Below are 16,293 nucleotides of genomic sequence, written 5' to 3' on the forward strand. Positions count from 1 at the left end.
AGACCATAACCCTGCTTGCCACAGATTTGTTTGTCCCATAGCAGAGTCTTATTTCAGGAAAAAAGCAGTAATGCTTTTTCCTTAGGAGATCACTGCTCAAAGCATCTTGTGTCTCAGGTTTTTTCCTGATTCACAGAACATTCCAGACTTTCATTGAAGAACTGCAGAATTAATTTTTTTCCTAATTTATACCATAATTGTGGGCTTTAATGCTAATTCAGCTTCCTAAGATACACATTGCTTTATGGCTATTTCAAGTCCACCTACAATTATACCTTTTCTGCAAAAAAAGGCTTTTCAGGGTAATATGTCCAAAAATTCTTCAAACACTTAAAAATGCAATGGAAAATTGTGGACCACATTTGTTTTTCTTAACTTTTGAAACTAAAAATCATGGGGGTGTGCAAGAAGTCAGGAGGAAAACATCTGTTTGGGTTCTGTGGAACAAGACAAGAAAGATCCTCTGAGGTTCTCAAAAATCGTAGGTGACATTCATTTCCTTCTAAAACTGTTTTACTAGTAATCAGCATCTGCATTTCTAAGAGTACATATTTACTTATTTTCCAAAGTCCCTAAGAGATAGGTATAACTTGAAGGTAAATAGTTATGGCTATGGAGACGAAATGAACCATTCCAGAGAAATGTGAAGCTTTCATTCACTTGGAAGATCATACAATGTAGAAATATCCCCCCAGAAAAAAATTTTTAAAAAATTAAAATCTTACCTGCAACTGAAGTCCTCAGTTATTTGGGGTTGGTCTGAAAGTGTCTAAATATATGAAATACAAGCTCTATGTGTCACTTACGGTTGTGATTCAGTGGCTGACCTCTGCCCACAGCAGTACACATAGAGAGAGACATGTACACCACCTGTTTTGGGTAACTCCCCGTTTTGTTGTGGGGTTTTGCTCTCCAGGTTGCCCACACTTTTTACCAGCTATCTTACTCCTGACATGCTGACCAACCAAGCCCCTTTGTTCCTCAGGAATTCGTGGCAGAGTACAAGTATACTGCAACAGACTGCCTGCGTGGGATCTCGGCAGCTCCTTCTGCATGTTACAGTTCTAGGTCATGTGAAACTGCAAAGTATAAAATAATAACAATACTACTACTACTACTACTACTACGACTACTACTACTACTACTACTACTACTAATAATAATAATAATAATAATAATAATAATAATAATAATAATAAAGCCAATTCTGCTAAGAATTACAAGGCACTTTTCTAAATGTAACAGGTACCCTTAAAATGTAATAATTTCAAGGCTAATCTAAATCAGGATTGATTATGTATCAACTTTCAGAAGCAGTTGATTCCAGGAGTAATATAGCAGGAACTATTGTTAATGTCATGATGTATCTCTCTCACGTCATGATTCATTGGTAGTAGGAACAGCTTAGGGAAAAAAGCAAGCAAGCAACCGACCAACCAAACACGTACCTTTAAAATGAAAAGCTATGCACAAAGATACCCACTATTTAAATTTAAAAAGCCACAAAAAGCAAAAAAACCCCAAAAACATAAAACCACAAACACCCAAACCCTAACACCCAGGCAAAATCTTACATTTTCAAAAGCAGGTTCAATTTCCTCCATTTTCACCAACAAACATAGTATTTTTGTCTTACTGTTTCTTTCTCAAAATATCACTCTCAGTTATTAAAAATCTGGGCTCAGAAACTGAGTTGCATGGGATGCCATCTAAGTTTCTCTAACACAAGTGCTGATTCCTCTTGCTTACTTGGTCAATAAATAACTAGGTTTCAGTGATATAAAGAATAATATCTTACAATTGTTGGCATAAAAATGCATTTACAAAATAAATTTTCTGTTCCTGGACAGTGGAAACTACATATTGGTTTCAGCTAATGTATACATATGTTCACCACATGTTTTAAGCCTGTCCTGAACATTTACAAGTATTTTCCAATGATTCCTCTATGTTATTTCACCCACTCTGCTCTTACATATACAAGGATTTCTTGATTTTATTTTAAAACTAGATATTTGTGAAGTACCAGTTACAAATATTTGAAGACTATACTGTACCCCTGTGAATTGAAGGTGATTTGTAAGCACAGTTCTAGCGCCCCTGCGCAAGCCAGGCCGTAAATAACTGTTTTGTTACGGAATATTTTGCCAAGAAGAAAAATGCTAGTTTTCTTTGAAAGAAAAGAAGAAAACTTTTCATTGTAAATGCTTGTGAAAAGTAAGTTAAATGGTACAGACTGAATTTATTGCACTCTGACCTCCTAAGTTTGCATGAATCAGTAGGTTCAAATGTTTGAAAAATATGCAGAAGAGAAAATTCTCATTAACTGAATCCCACAGTCCATGTGAATGTTGTGATTTCCCTCTATTTTATTTATACACTATTCTGAGTTCCCTCAGCACCTGCAGAAGAGTTCACAACTCTCACCTGAAGTGAGATCTGCAAGGAGGAAATTCACATCACCAAACATCAAGCTAATAGGGAGACACATGCATCTCCAAAGGGTAATTCTGAGTAGGAGCAATGGAAATCTTCCTCTAGTAGTCTCTCTTTTTGGCATAGAAGTTGAATTTGAGTGTTTCTCTTCAAAGATCTTCTTATAGGATTTTCTATATATGGGAAGACATGGAGACTATTTTCTATCTTAGGAAGTTGCCTACAATTTGGTAACAGAGAATATGCAATATGTCTTCCCCTTTAAATATATTCTATAGATTATATTGCATTTTCATATCTTCAGACACTTTCACTGGTTAGCAATATGACAGTCTTTGTCACCTGAGCATAAAGCAGTATCTCATTTTCCTTTGAAAGTAGAGTGTTTCTTTAGCCACCTTTTGTTTCTATTACTTGCTAAATAGATGTTCCATTAAATGAAAAATTAAAGGGAACATATTATAGTGCAACCAGGTATGTTATCATAACAATTTCATTCTAGTCTTCAAAACCCATGTGAAAAGAGTCATCTTTAGTCATCTGACTGTCATCTATAGTAATACTAGTTTTTGAATCTTCCTCTTAAAAACGTAGGATTGTACTACAAATGCAAGTTCAAACAGTAAACATCTTGATATAATCCAAAATTAGCTCACCGAAGATCTATTTTTGTCCCAGTATTTTGGGACATTGCTGATAAAAATAATTGGATCTGTCTGCACAAAATTTTTCCTACCTTTTAGGCACTGGTCTCCTTAGTAACATTTGGTCAGAGTACCCTATGGCCTCATTTTGCTACATAAGTAAAAAGCCTAGATTCCAAACAATTAGTAATTTCACTTAAATTGACTTATCTGGGTGTCTGGGAAAACATTTACTAACAAATAAAACATTGTTAGAAATAAATGTACTGATCCTGCTGCTCAGGGGCTTGGTTGGAGAGTGACATCCCTCAATGGAACTGCTAGTTCTAAGCTTTTGGCCAGAAAAAAAAAAAAAAAAGTGACCCTGACATAGTAAGTATATCATGTGGATTAGACAACTACATTATCTGTGTTGCAAACACAAGTGTTAAGTGCATAATATATTAACTGTATGTTGTTAAGTACAGAGCAATGGAAACTTGCATCTAACCATGTATGGTAAATTGGAGCTTATGTTTCGGTTCATTTGTGAAGTACAGGAAGAGGAAGAGCCTACAATAAACACTTGTCCAGTTTGTTAAACATCATCAATAAATGACCCAGCAGTGCAATTCCTGTTTAAGGGCGTAATGTTCTTATGTACAGTCTCATGACAGAGCAAAGTCAAATAAACCATGGGCCTCTACACAATTCTCTTGTGTCCTGTCACTCTTCTCACTGATGTCCATACACAGCCACATTGGCCTCCTGCTGGGAACACCTATTGTCCAGGGTGTGATTACTTCCAAGTGCAGTAAAGAAAACAGTGTTATCACTCAGCAGAGAATGCACTTTGCCCATTACAAGTATTTAAGAATCAACAAGAGGAAGTACTTTTTCACACAACACGTAATTACGTTTTGGAACTCATTGCCACAGGATGTTGTTAAGGCCAAAGCATAAATGGAGTTAAAGAAGAGATTAGGCAAATTCATGGAGAAAGGGTCCACCAGTGGCTATTAAAATATGATGGTCCAGATGCTGCCTCTAATTCAGGAAATCCCTAAGCCATTGATTGCCAAAAGCTGAGAGAGTAAGGGACATATAACAGCAGATAACATTCAGTACTGGTTTGCTATTCTTGTATGGATACTCAGTAAAAAACACATTTAAAATGAAATAAGAACTATCAATTCTACCCTGCTTACAAACTTTTGATCTCAATGTAACCAAAAAATAAAGCAAATTTGACAAAGAAGTTGGTGAAAATAGGCAGATCAATGGGAGAGACTTTTTTTAATGCATCAAACCTGCAGAACCAGCTCAGCTTTCATTAAATATTTACCCAAGACAAATATGTAAGAGGTTCAAAAGCATTGAAACTCTGTTCACAAAACTATGTGCTATTATAATATATAAATACTGCATAACCTATGAAAATAGCTGCAACTGAATGAGAGCTGTAGTAGTGAACTGTAATGAATATTTAACACTCAACACAGACTTACGGTTGCATAAATAACCCTAACTAATTCAGAATCCAGAGTCAACCCAGCTGCTGAAATGCAACCAATACATGCCATGAAAACAAAGAGAAAAAAAAACAGCCCTAGAAACAATAAGAAACAAATTTGTTTACATTTGATAGTAAAAATATACATTTTATGTTACCATCCATTTGTCTCATACCATAAAGTCACATCTGCACCAAATGTTCTACTCCCTCCCTTTGAACTCCTTTGAAATATTTCCTTGGTCTTTTTAAAGGAGTGTAAAAATGGCTTCAGACAACTAATTTAAGATCTGTTTTGTTTCTTATCAAGATTTCCTTCCAGATTATTAAGAGGGCCTCAAAATTTAGCTAAATAAAATAATCATGTTGGAAAAAAATTAATGATTCATTTGAAAAAAAACATGCTTCTTGGCAAAAAGGAAATTAATAGAAGACAAAGGCAATAACTGAAGTACTTCCTTATAGAAACAAGCCTGAATGAATGTCAACACTGATTCCTTATAGTCAGCACACATGATATGAAATGTGATAACTCTTTGTGTTTTACATCAGACTAAACCATTTCACAAAGTCAAAACTGGTTCATGACTTAACCTCTTATCCAGCAAAACATCTTCCTGGAATTCCTGAGAGAGCTCAGGGTCCATAAAAGACAGAATTGAAAATCTTTCTCGTTAGAAGTTATTGCCCTTTGGGGAAACCCTAAATCTGAGTGCAAAGCATCGGTATAGGAAGACTACAATGCTTGGCCAGGAAACAGGCATGCCTATGGGATTGATTTTTGGATTGACTCTGACTCAGTATATTTATTTCTGAATCTCAAAACTTCTAGCCAATAATAGTCCAAAACCACAATTTTGTCTTTTAATATTGCATCAGAAGTGTTTTATAAACTGCCCAACTTACAGTACCTTGTAAATGGAAATAAATCAATAAGAGCGACCTGAAGACCAAACTTACTGCAAATGGCTCAGTCCTAAAGCTTGTAGTTTTACTGAGTTCACTAATGCAGTTGAGGTTGTTTAAGTGTGAAGGCTCAGAACTCTCTGAGGAAAATGAAGAGTAGATAATAGTTTCTAACATATCATTTAAATGTTGTGAGCTGTTCCCAGTTGTCCACAGAGAAGTCCCTAATTCATGCCTTCTCCTTACAGAGAGGTAAGGAGTCTGGATAATAACATGACATTCAGGGAATAAGGAATGCTAAGACTTGCTTGAGATAGTAAATTTTTAATTTTTTTTTACAAAATAACAAAAATTACATCTTCAATTGTCTATGTCAGACAATTAATTTGTCAATAGAAAGGAAACTCCTTTAGTGGAAATGGAATATTGAAACTATTTTGGGAAAATAACCATTCCAGTGCCTTGAGGGCTCAGTGAGTGCCTCACTGCCTGTGCCTAAGGCTGCAGTCTGCTGCAGTCTTGTGTCAGTAAAAGTGCCCTCACAGTTACATGCTGCAAAGCTTCCATCCCTGCCCAGATAGTGAGAAGGAAATATTTTATTAAACCTCAATTCCATGCACTCCTTAATATTCAGCAATGGCAGTACTTAGGGGAAATCAAGAATATGGCATTAAGATGAATATTTGTTAAGATACTCCCATATCACTTTACATTGATTTCGAAAGAATTTCCAGCTAAAGTAAAAGCCTATCAATTTCCAGTTCTCCAGCAGTCATATAATTGTGTGATGTAAGCCCATTGGAGTCTACTGGAGTTTTTCCAACTGCTTTAATATGTCTGGGGATGAAATATGTCAGCTGAACTGACTACGTAGTAACACCGGGGCACATTGCCTAGGACTCCAGATGAGCTTCCTGTCAGTTCCCACAGCTCTTCCCGCAAACAGCTCTGACTAGGAAACAATAGCCACACTCTGCTGACTTTGGATGAGGCAGTAAGGCTCTGACTACTGTGTATACACTGTTACTTGGAGGCTTCCTTCTGATAAGTGTTTGAAGGATAGAAGTTAATTATTTTCCAGGAACTTAAGAGTATAGATGAAACCATAGGAATAAAATACATAAGTCAAGAAGTAAATATAATTTACATGATCTTCTCAAATAAGACATCTTTCTAAAATAAAGGAAAACATTTTCATTCTTTTTCATTAATACAAATTATTCAATTCACTTGTTCTCACATAGGCATCCAATGCTATTTGAGATACACAGAAACCATTGTGCAGTCTTGGAAGCTGAGGAGTGTTTTTTCCTTTTCAAATAAATCATGCATTTAAGATAATCTAATACTGAACCACAAAGAACAAATGTCAGAGTAAATTTTAACTAACACTATCATAAATAGGTAATCTCATCACAAATAACATTAATTTTATAGAGACACTGCTGAGACACATACTGAAGAAATGATGAATCTCTGCTTTTCAGAATAATGATGCTGAATCCAAAAGAGAATTTCAGCTGATGTGATTTCTCTCATTGCAGGGTTTACCTGGCCAAGTATTAAATTTTACCCAAGTAGTCTCTGTGGTCATATAAAACAGCAGATCAGGTAATGCCTTCAACAATTACAATACATTTTGATTGCACCCTCAAGGAATCTTCACTTAATTACTGAGGGCTCAGCTGATGCAAAGTCATGTAATGTTACTTCAGGTGTAAGGTGTGAATATGAGAATAACAAGTAAAGTCTTCTGTAAAAAAAAAATTAAATTACAAAATTTTTCAGCCTGATAGGCTTCATACAAATATTTTGGCTGGGTGGCCAAAAGTCTAATTTGAAAAAGAGTGGAGTTACATCTTTTTACTGTGAGCTGTTTTCATAGAGAGCATCATCACCTTCAATCTTCCATCATTGTGTATCCTAGCACGTCTTTGAAAAAAGATATGGAGTCATTTTAATGCAAGAAGAGATTACATAGTCTTTCAGTTTGGACAGATAACAAAAGGGAGACATGATGGAGGTCTATAAAACCATGAAATATGTAGAGAAATTGAATAGGGAAGCACTAGTCACTTTTTTTTTAGTATGATAATCAGGGAGTACCCAATTTATTTACCAGGCAGAAAGTTTAAAACAAACATAGGAAGTAATTTTTCACACATAATTAGATCTCATTCAAATTAAACTGTGGAACTCATTATCACAGGATGTTGGGGAGGTCAAAAGTCCAAAAGGCTCCAAAAGGCATTAAAAAATTCTCATGGAGACTAGATCCATCAGAGGCTACATAGCAGGATAGTCCAGATGAGACCCACAGCTCAGGAAATGTTTGCGACCAGATTGTCATAAATGAGGAACTCATTCAAGGGAGGTGAGCAGGTGTAGCATACTTTATCTATATTAAATTTATATTAAGTGCCTGCTACTGGTCATTGCAAAGTACAAAGTAACAGTCATGATGGACAGATGATCTAAATAAATATGGCATCACTTCTTTTCTGTACATTTGTTATTTATATGAATGAAAAGTAAATATGGAGTGATTGCCATTTTGACATAGTAGAATCTTAAATCAAATTTATTAAAAGAAAATGCAAGGTGCACAGTAATGATCAGGTGTTCCCTGGAGAACAATCAGTAGAATACTGCAGAGTTCCAATTTTCCTCTTGGTTAAGAATTCAAGAGTGAAAACTGTGCCCTTTTGTGCTCCTCAAAAGAATATTTTGAAAGACCTGTGTATTTCTCAGCCTAATTCCACATAATCATCTGCCAAAAGTATTGTATGTCTTTTTCACTCCAGTAGTAAGGAATTGAGAAATTTCCTATATCTTGATTGATTATTTAATCTAAATAATTTTCTTTTAAAGCACGTTTTCTTCAAAGATCCAGATGACATTTATGAAATACTGATGCACTTTGGAAAGGAAAAAAAATTGAACAAACAGGCATTGCTGCATATTGCTATTAGTTCAGGGAGAGTTTTAGCTGCAAAGCAGTATATATATAATTACTTGTTTAAAAAAGACAATATACTTGAACTAGAGCACATCATGTTAAAATACAAGGCTATAATAATGTGTCTTAGTAAGGAAATTTCCAGTTCTCCTTACTATGTTTACAGAAAGTGCTATGTTTTAACATTAGGCAGGAAAGCAAGTTTCCACAGGCAATGACCTACAACAAGTAACAAGATGCATTTTTCTAGCCAGCACATGTGGTAGTTCTATTAGCTCAGAGATGTCAAGTAAGAATCCCCCAAATCCAGCTGCACACAGGAGCTGCCTAATTTTATGTTAGCTACATGTACTTTTTCCAGCTCAACAAACTGTGCAAATAATTTGACTACAGATTAGATGATTCCCAGCAATTTTAAGTGCTCCAAAGAACATATGCTAAGTAACTTTCTAGTTTGTGTTGCCTTCAGTGTATTTGAACAATTAAGGAAAAAGAAGAAAGTGGAAAATTAGCTAATAACCATTTCTGATGAGCAAAGTTATTTACAAGTTCTGAGGGCTTGAATTGTTGTAACTGTGTCCTCAAATCACCTTTTGATTTTGATAAGTTTATGACATTGTCTTCTTCCTTCAGGGTTAATTTGGAATATTCTATGATGGAACTACACTACAATGTAAATTCTTACAAATTCGGTAGGTTTCACTTTGATTAATAATTAGAGATATCAAAAGAAAATCAAAGCTTTTTGCTGCCATGTCACTAGAAAATAGTTTTACTATTAGGTATTGCTCTGGACAACAGTACCTATCAGTTTCAAAAGTAGATATGAGTATCCACTATCTTTTCATTTGGTATCCTGATCTGGAAACAGTAAAGCAGAAGAGAACTAGCTGTTACAGAATTAAGTACAACCAAAAGCATAATTGTTTCAAGGAGCATCAAATATGAAAATGCATTAATTGAATTTGTACAAGCCCACAAAATACAGGGCCCTAAAAAAATGCTGGCCTTATGGATCAGCAGCTTGATCTTACTTCAAGGTAGGCTTTAATTTCCAAGTTGGCCCTTCTTTGAGCAGAAATGCCAGGTTACTTTCAGAAGTCCTTTCTAATCCTAATTATTCAATGATTCTCTGTCTTTGCAGGTTATCCTGGCTACTAATATCCACTTGGCTTCCCCAGATTATATATCCGTTATAATAACCACTTACTTGTGTCCATTTTTGTAATCACTATCTTGTAGGAACATACTCTAGGCTTCAATGAGAATTTATTGTAACCACCTAAAAAAAATAATGGGAAAAAAAGGAAAGTAAAGAGGCAGTGCAAAGGTGTTTACTATCAGAGTTATGGAATAGGAAAATGAAGATCATAATAATATGCAAGGAAAATGTTTGGACTTCAGTGTAGGAGGTCCCCTTCATAATGGACCTTCATTGGAGACATCTGCTTGGCATATCTTCCACTGCTTCTGTAAAGGCTGTGTTCAAATGGAGATGCCAATAAATATTTGGATCTACTCATAGAGACTTCTTAAAGACTGGGTCTTCCATCCTCTGAAACTCAGAAAGTCAAAATAAAAAAGTCCATCCAAACATTGCTGTTAGGAGGTCCTCTCAAGAACAGCAGGAGAACTTGACAAGGAAGTGGGCTGACTGCAATATAATAAATATGTATTTGCTTGAAGCAGAATAAGACCTGGAAGTGGGAAGGCTCTAAGTTATCTAGGGAATCTGAAGCAACTCTGGCAGGAGAGAAGGAATGTGGCTCAGTCAGGAAATGCTGCTTGCTCAGCCTCAGCAGCCAAGGCCAATAATTGATTTCTATCTTAGTGACCCGCAAGGAATCTACCCTACCGATTTGAAAAAATGTGCCCTAAGGCCTCTGCTTCTTCTTTTTAGTGGTGCTTGCATATTTCAAAGAGCAGTGCTTCTGGGACTCAGTGCTGAGGAAGCCGAAAGAATGATCTGCTGACTTGTGAAGTATCAGAAAGTGCCACTGCAAAGGGCCTGGAGTCCACTAAGAGAAAAGCTTCCAGGGCTCATCTGAATCAAAAAATACTCCACCACATTGCTAACCCACATAAAAATTGATGGTTCCTCTGGGACTAAAAGTGAACAGATCAGAAACCACTGGAGCCAGAGGCTCACGTTATATTCTCCTCAACTCTCCTCAGCATATGAAAAGGCTAGACAATGACTGACCTCTTTTGGATAGTATGAGATAAACACACGCTTTCAGGGATATAAGGACAAAATAAAAGCAGTTAGTAGAAGGAAGATAAAATATACACTGTGTATGTGCATACCAATTCTGGTAGCATTTTGGCTCTTTTCTTTATGCTACAAAGAGACTGCTACATAGACTGCTGTAGCACCCAAAAAGAAAGGAAGAAAACTTTTTGGAGACAATAATTTGAAACTCTCGAAGAAATTTCAGTCATTGAGGATAAGTGAGTAAAATGGCATGAAATAAAAAAAGAAAGGCAATATGTTTGGCTGATTAATATCTTCCATCCTAAACTTCATCCAAATGTCAAGAGCCCTAGCAAAATCTGGAAGCCTTCCTACCTTCAAAATGATCAGCCAATGAGAATAACAGAGATTTCTTGGATAGAGCATTAGCAAAGATCTCACTTTTTCAAAAATAAAATACAGTAGGAAGATGATTTAGGGGTTATCTGGAAATATATGCATGTAGGATTTGGGTAGAGGGAAATAGGAACCACACTCATAAGGACAACCGTGATTGTCCATAGATAGTTGAAACAACGGGAGCTCTGAAATAGAAAGGGTACATTAATACTCCAGTACTAGTTAGCTAATGGTTTATTAACTTTCCCAAGCAGATAAGTCAGTAACTTCCCCAGACAACAAGGTTAGCTGGGATAGAGCTGGCAATGTTTAATCAGATGAACTGTCCTTGTGCCTAAAACATGGAGTTTATATGTGCCTACACGCACACGCCTTAGTGAGAAGGTTTCTGGAATGTTTTCACTTCTGAACTGAAATTGGCAATTATTTAGGAGAACATCATGCCATGGAGTTTTCCATCTATTCACTGACACAAAAATATTCACTGGCAGTATTTCACTTTCTAGTACAGATTCAGCCAGAGAGAAGATGAATCTTGCCTGCTTTTAATATAACTCCATTGTAGATGCTACTCCCAACATAGTAATCCTTAGTTTCTCAGCAAATGAGAACATGAACTTTTAGAAAGGATTTAATCTATCTTAGTTTGGACATTTAAACTAAAATTTAAACTCTTGCTTTGGCAAAAGAAAAAGGGAGACTAAAAAAAGAAGACAAAGAAAATAGCAACCCCTCCAACTACTAAACTTGATTGGTTTCCATTTCATGTAGATTCTGCCTCACAATTAAATAATAAGTAATTATGTGTCTATGTATGGAATTTCTCAGCTAGTTTTTTGTGCTATTTTCTTTAACAAAAGTTTGGGCTCAAGCAGAGAATGAGGCTTTGAGCTTTCTGACTGCCTTTTTTAATATCTCCCAGTTGTATACACATACACATTTTTATTTATTTGATTGTAATGGGTTTATTTGCCTTGTGAGCTTCTTCCCCCTACCTCCTTAGTCCCCTTCTTTTGTGTCTTTTTATTTCAAAAGCTTTGTTTGATTTTCCAGGAATGAAAAATATACAAAGTTGTGAAACAAAAGAAAACTTAACAATCTAATATTCCTTCAGGATGGAATTGTATGAGGAATTTTACAGGAGGGCTATTATAAACCTCGGTATGGAACTTTCTGTCTTTTATGTGTATAGTAATTTTGGGTGCTCATTTGGGCCCAGGACCAAGACTGGAACTGGCCCAACCTAAAAAATGGCTAACTGAATGTTCCAGTCAAAAGCTGCGATCCTAAAATCCCCCCTTAGTGTGCCACTGCTGGATGCAGAGAGCAGCTCAGCCTAAGTGCTCCACGTCTTCTTCTTTGAAGTCTCCCCAAGTATTTAGACAGCAGTGAAACTTCTGAAAAACAGATGTAAAGCTGGTCTGGTGCCCAAATTCAACCCTATCTCCACCATCCACATGAAACCAAGGTTTTGTCACAACTTTTCTGGCCCTGCAACAGGGTTTGTTCCTGGCCCAGCTACCTCCAACTATTTCAGGTACCCCTTGGGGGTACCATGCTCTCAGAGCTTCCCTCTCTACCGCAGGAGAGGGGCAGAAATTCCCACCTTCCACAGCATGTGCTGTCAGTTCAAGTTCTGGTTGTGTGAGAGGGGGTATGAAGGCAGCCATTCTGGCCCAAAGGACTCACTGGGCTCCAGGATACAGCAGAGGACGTGCCAGGAGCCCTCTGACACCAGCAAACTGGAGAAACTTGGCACATGGCTTATTTCTCATTCAGAATGCCTGGTCCGGGTTGTTCCCTGCAGAAATCCTGCCATGACCCTTGTTCCAGGCTCTCCACTGCAGCCAGGTCTGCCAATTACAGCCTCCTTCAAAGTGCCACAGCCCAGCTGTGAGAGGTCACAGCCAGGCACCAGGGGAAACATCCAAGAATCAGAGAGGAGTTTCAGTCCTCTTGGCTTGAGACACTCAAGCTCCCAGCCAAAACAAGATTACCCAGGAGTGCTTTCTTTAGCTTGTGCTGCTCTATAAGCTTTTCTCCCAGGGTGGGAGCACAAACACTGTGGTCTGACTTTTAAGACCCTTTATCTGCAAGTAGTGCAGTCGGTTTAGTTCAAAGCCTGTTTCTGTAGGCAATGGGCATTCACACAAGTGTGAACTTCTCTGGGGACAGTAGTAGCATTTCCACTTTCCCACACAACTTCTGGGCAGGTGCCCCACAGATGCCCCACAGTTCTCTCCCTCCTGCTCCTTTCAGCCAAACCGAACCCTTCAGTTTCAAGCAGGAATCAAATGTTCTCACTGCATTTTGGATGAGTGTTTTCAAACATAGCCCACTTTATAGGAAAGGGAAATTACAATTATATTGGTGTGTACCAGGAGAAAATTTCACTAGCCTTAATTCAGATGCGGCTAATGGGATGGAAGCTTTGCTACCTTCCCTAGCACTGAGGAAGGTTAGTTCTCAGTGCAGAATCCAAGACTGATCCTTCCCTAAATTTTTCCCTTTCAGTTCACTTTCAGCAGCTCTTTATTAGTTTATTAGTTTAGGAAATCCAGGTACCTCACCCAGGGCTCTAAGGCCAGCTCTAAAGAATCAGTCCCCTTCCGTTCCTTAAATCCCTCCATGTCAGCTCCCTGAGCAATTATGCACACTCTTAAGGGTGGTGTGGTGAGTAAATTAGGTAATTTTCACTGTTTTCCTGAGTGCTCAGTGTCACTATGAGGGGAATTTCAAGCCTTGTTTTTAGACAGTCTGGAAGAAATAATTCTGTCAAATTAAGCTCAACCCTTAATCAGATGCTTTCTGATGGCATCAGATTCATTAGTGATGGAGTGAGGCTGATACATTTACTCATACTATAAAAATATTAATTCTCATTTCAAATAATTAGGAAATATCTGGCTATTGATTTCTATCCTACCCTAATTTGAAGAAAAATCAATTAGGAAAGCAGTATGACAGCTTTCTCTAGAAAGGCAAATATTCCTTGATGTGGAATTTACTCTTTCTTGACTGGACAGACATTTATTCCAATAAGGAACAGAGGAACTACATCTGTAGAGTTCCTTTAGCTGTAACTCTGTAGACAGTAGAGACTCTTCTTTTTCTGAATAGTTTTTAGCATATTCTTTTCCTTTCCAAATTCTGAGCTATTTTTGATTACAAAAGAATACACTCAGTTTTCAGCAACATGGAATGCTAAGTTGCTACTGTCTTTCAGCCAACATGTGTTCACATGTATGGATTTGGATGTCATCTTGTTTTAAATGAGCTTTCAAATGAAAAAGATATTGCAGAGAGGACTTGATCATGTATATTAGCACTGAATATATACTTTTTAGAACTGAATGAACATTGCTGAACTGCTCAGAAATGTTTGTACCTGACCTTAATGAGCTGTATCTATTTTCTCTTCTGAATGAAATGCATACTTCGATACTAAGAACAAACACAAGACACTTTCTTTGACTTGTGTGCAGGACTGAACTTCGATTATTTTCTACAGCTTGAGAAGTGAACTTGATGGCAATGTACATAATTCACTGAATATGCACAGATAGGTGAACTTACAGAGTTGAAGCAGAACTGCACTGAGCACAGTAAAGGTGAGACAGCCAGGAGAAGCATGTCATTAAACATAATACAAGAGCTTCTCATGGCACCAGAGTCACTTGAATTATAACTATATTTTGTCTGATATTTTTGGACATAATACCATGGTTTAGACCATGAAGATACTTTCCCCCAATCAGGCTGTGAACACTGCTGGGAGAAGGGGAAAGAACTTGCATGGAAAATTTCCCTCTAGAAAGTTGTTCCCAGATTTATCTAGGAATGGTATCAAAGAATTTTGCAAAGAATTTTGCATCTCCTTCACACATCTAAATTGACACTCTGGTTTATCCATATTGTTGTGTTTTTTGGTGGGTTTTTTTTTTTTTTGCTATGGCCTACAACATTAAGCTCGAGGCAAAGTGAAAAAGAGATGGCATATACTAATAGCTGCAATGGGATTTTTCCTTTGTTTTAGAAATGTTCAATAAAGCAGATTCCCTCCTTTTGTTTCAAGTAACTTGTCCTAGTCAGATGCCAGCAATTTATCAACAAAAATTTTCAAAAAACACCTAAACCAGAGCTTCCATGCAGACAATATCCAGCCTGGTGTTTCTAACCTAACTGATGCTTAGTTCTAGCATGCAGAGTGTTAGTTTTCTTTAAAAATTGGTACACAAATAGAATAAGAAGCAAAAGCTGATTAAAGATTGAGTAAATCCTAAAATTAATAGTTTCTTTTATATTCTTCAGTTTCAATATTTATTTTAGAAACCTTGTCTAGAGCCCACCAAAGTGTGATGAATATGTGGCTCTGTTCTTCATTGCTGAAATCCTGTCACTAAGCATCATGCAGTTTGGTTCACAGCAATTGCTCATTCCTCAGGAAAAAAGTGTGAAAAACTTTGTCTGAGTTGTTCTTTTCAAAGCAAAATTTAAAAATTAAAAAAAAAGAGAGAGAGAAAGTATAATCTCAAGAGGACACAGTCTTAAACAATGCAAAGGAAAATATAGGTTGGATATCAGGAAAAAGTTTTTCACGTAAAGTACTGGAATGTTCTGCCCAGGGAGTTGGGGGAATCACCATCCCTGGGTGTGTTTAAAAAAAGACTGGATGTGGCACTCAGTGCCGTGGTCTAGTTGAGGTGTTGGGGCTGGGTTGACCTCTATGATCTTGAAGGTCTCTTCCACCCTTGTTACTCTGTATGTGATTCTATCGGTGAAAGACAACAGAAATTATTTAACCTATAAGCATATTAAATCAGCTCCTCATGCTCTAGGTCACAATTATTATTTCTGAAATAGCTGGAAGCATTTGGAAGTATTTCTTTGAATACCAAAACTATTTATGTTATATGTGTATATTATAATGCGTGCAAATAAAATTGTTGTATATTTTATAATTATAAAATGTTAAGATATATTCTTATAAGAAGTTTTTAAAAAAACACACAAGCCAGTGACGGGGATCGCAACACAATGTCAAAACCACCTGGACAAAGGAGGGAGGACTCCATTCACAAGCAATTGAACATGGCCAGCCCGGAGATGGATCACCCATCAAGGTGGTGCAAGGAATGCCCGGACGATAAATATGAAATAAATATCCAAAACTGAGATAGGCAGATCCATCAGGGAGATACATCTCAATACCGAATTCTGGGAACGCAATCACGGGTGTTCATTCTCCAGACATGTATTGTTC

The sequence above is a fragment of the Taeniopygia guttata genome, chromosome 3, assembly GCF_048771995.1.
Source record: "Taeniopygia guttata chromosome 3, bTaeGut7.mat, whole genome shotgun sequence".
Lineage (NCBI taxonomy): Eukaryota > Metazoa > Chordata > Aves > Passeriformes > Estrildidae > Taeniopygia > Taeniopygia guttata.